Source organism: Echinops telfairi, unplaced genomic scaffold, assembly GCF_000313985.2.
Source record: "Echinops telfairi isolate 266 unplaced genomic scaffold, ASM31398v2 ScPeMD7_16;HRSCAF=60, whole genome shotgun sequence".
NCBI classification, from domain to species: domain Eukaryota; kingdom Metazoa; phylum Chordata; class Mammalia; order Afrosoricida; family Tenrecidae; genus Echinops; species Echinops telfairi.
The window spans coordinates 10,383,251-10,386,077 of record NW_022103913.1 but is presented as its reverse complement, the minus strand read 5'-3'; the positions used below and the strand labels follow the sequence as shown (position 1 = coordinate 10,386,077).

The window sequence follows — 2,827 nt, the reverse complement described above, 5'->3', positions numbered from 1 at the left end:
CCTTCCTTCCTTTCTTGACAATTCCTTCAGTGTAACTTGAACTTCTCCTTCAATACCATTGGTTCTTGATAATAGGCTGCTTCTCAGAACTAATGAACATGGACCAGTTCTTTCTGGTTCAGTGTCTCTGTGTATTCCTTTCATCCTCTTTAGATGCTTCTTGTCTCATTCAGCAGGTCCCCCCTTCTTTTCACTTTAGTTTATTTAAACAAGGTTCTCAAAGTATTTGAATGAAATTGAGCTTCCTTAGGTAAGCAAAGTACCTGAAAATAATATTTTTTATTTTTTTATTTTTATTTTTTTTAACATTTTATTAGGGGCTCATACAACTGTTATCCAAAAATAATATTTTTTAAATGAGCAGGGCAGTCTTCAGCTCATCCACGACACAAATATAGTTGTCCCTTCTCTCTTGTCATACTTTGAAGCACTCAGTATTTTTCACATTGGAGTATTTTTCACATAGGAAGTGTGTTAGTCCGGGTTGACTAGAGAAACAAATTCACAGTCACTCATATGTGTAAGAAAATGCTTTCTATAAAGGAGTAATTGTATATTAAGAAACAATACCAGCCCAGTCCAGATCAAGTCCATAAGTCTGATATTAGCCCATATGTCTGAGACCAGTCTATAAATTCCTCTTCAGACTCATGCAACACTGCCTTAGTTCATCTCAGGCCGTAGCTGCGAGTTTCTCAGGCCAGTTTTGTTGAAGTGTGTGAGCTGCTTCCTTACCCTAAACTCGAGGGTCATTGAACCGACCGCACCTGTACAGTGTGCTGCTTCTCCTTCACCAGCTGGCCTCCCCAGCGACTGCTCCTGGCCTGTTCAGGGGCAGGTTGTTCCAGATCAACCGGATGCTTTCAAAAGCGTCTGAGGCTGGCCTAAGCCTCTTGAGGGTGTGAATCTGGGCAGGGTACAGCAGTGGAGTTGCCTTATGAAGAAATCTGATTAATTATGAGCAGATGTGCCCCTGGAGTGCCTTTGCGGTATGCTGCCCTACCTACCCTGTGGGAAGGCTACTTACTGCAGGCTGGGCTGTGGTGGGAGGTCAGCTTGCAGAGAGCGAAGCTCAGCAGGAAGCAGGGCACAGTCAGAGCTGTGGAGCTCCTGCTCAACACGACAAGGCCTAGCGGCCCACACCATGCAGCACAAGGACACACACGTTTTAAGGGCCATCAAACGAGTTCCGACTCAGTCACCCTGTGGACAACGGAACGGAACACTGCACTCTGCCATCCTCGCAATCATATCAGCCACTGTATCTGGTTTGGGATCTTCCTTTTTTTTTTTTTAACTGACTGTGCATAACCAAGCAGAATTCTTTTCCAGGACTTGGTCCCTCCTGATTATACATCTAAAGTGCACGAAAGGAAGCCTCACCGTCCTCTCTGCCAAGGGACATTTTGACGGTACTTCCTCCAAGACACATTGGTTCGTCTCTCTGACCCAAAGAACCAAAGCCCTAGTCATCAGTCTGACTCATGGGGGCCCTGTAAGTAGGAGAAGAGCTTCTCCTGATTTTATCAAGATGAATCCTCCTGAGATTAGACAGCCCTATCGATTCTTCGGGCAGTCCATGGTACATGTAATATTTTCGCCAATACCCTAATTCAAATATTATCAATTCTTTTCTATTTTCCTTATTCATCATCTGACCTCTGCAGGCGAGCATAGGAAGTGATGGGAAGTACCAGGGCTGTCAGGTGCACACTCGTGCACACACGGACCTCCCTGCTCTTCAACAGGCGCGACACAAGTCCCGTGCAACAGATTGGTCCAGTGCAGCATTTCATTTGACTTCCTGATGGCTGCTCCCGTTGGCATTGATTGTGGATCCACGGAAAATGAAACCCTTGACACCTTGTATCTTTTCTACATTTACTGGGATGTTGTTTGTTGAGCCGGGTGTGAGGATTTTTTAATGTTGAGGTGTGATCCACACACAAGGTCTTGCTCTTCGTCAGTAAATGCTTTGTCTTCCCTTCCAGCAGCAAGGCTCTGTCATCTGCGTCTGGCAGACTGGTAAGGAACCTTGCTCCGATCCTGATGCCATGTTCTCCTTCATGTCGCCCAACTTTGCGGGTCACATGCTCAGCAAACACATGGAATTAGTACAGTAAAGAGGGACAACCCTGATGCACACATGTTCTCTTTTTAAAACTTGCCATGTCCCTTTGTCCTTTTCAAATGACTGTCTCTTGATCTATGTGCACATTTTGCATGAGCACAGGAAGGGCTCTGGAGGCCCCATTCTTCTCAATATTAACCATAATTTGTTAAGATCTGCATAGTCAATAAAATGTAGGTAAACATCTTTCTGGTGTTTTCAACTTTCAGCCATTTCAGATCCATTTGATATCAGCAATGATATACCTCATTTCATGTCCTCTTCTGAATCACACTTGCATTTTTGGCAGTTCTCTGTTGATGCTGAAACTATTTTGCATCATCTCTTGCAATATTTATTTGCTTGTGATATTGGTGATATTGTTTGACAATTTCCACATTATGTTGGATCACCTTTCTTTGGAATGGGCACAGATATGAATCTCTTCCAGTCAGTTGGCTACATAGTTATCATCCATATTTCTTGGCATAGGGCTTCCGGGGTTGTATCCTTTTGTTAAAACGTCTCAGTTGGCATTTCATTTAATCAATTCTTGGAGCCTCATTCCTTCCTTCCTTCCTTCCTTCCTTCCTTCCTTCCTTCCTTCCTTCCTTCCTTCCTTCCTTCCTTCTTTCCTTGACAATTCCTTCAGTGTAACTTGAACTTCTCCTTCAATACCATTGGTTCTTGATAATAGGCTGCTTCTCAGAACTAATG

At 43.8% G+C, this 2,827-nt stretch overlaps 1 protein-coding gene across 3 annotated transcripts in view; it reads left to right on the top strand.

The window, feature by feature from the left end:
• Window positions 1-2,827, top strand: part of IL20RB (interleukin 20 receptor subunit beta) — a 28,924-nt gene that overhangs the window by 16,392 nt on the left and 9,705 nt on the right. The window lies entirely within an intron of this gene.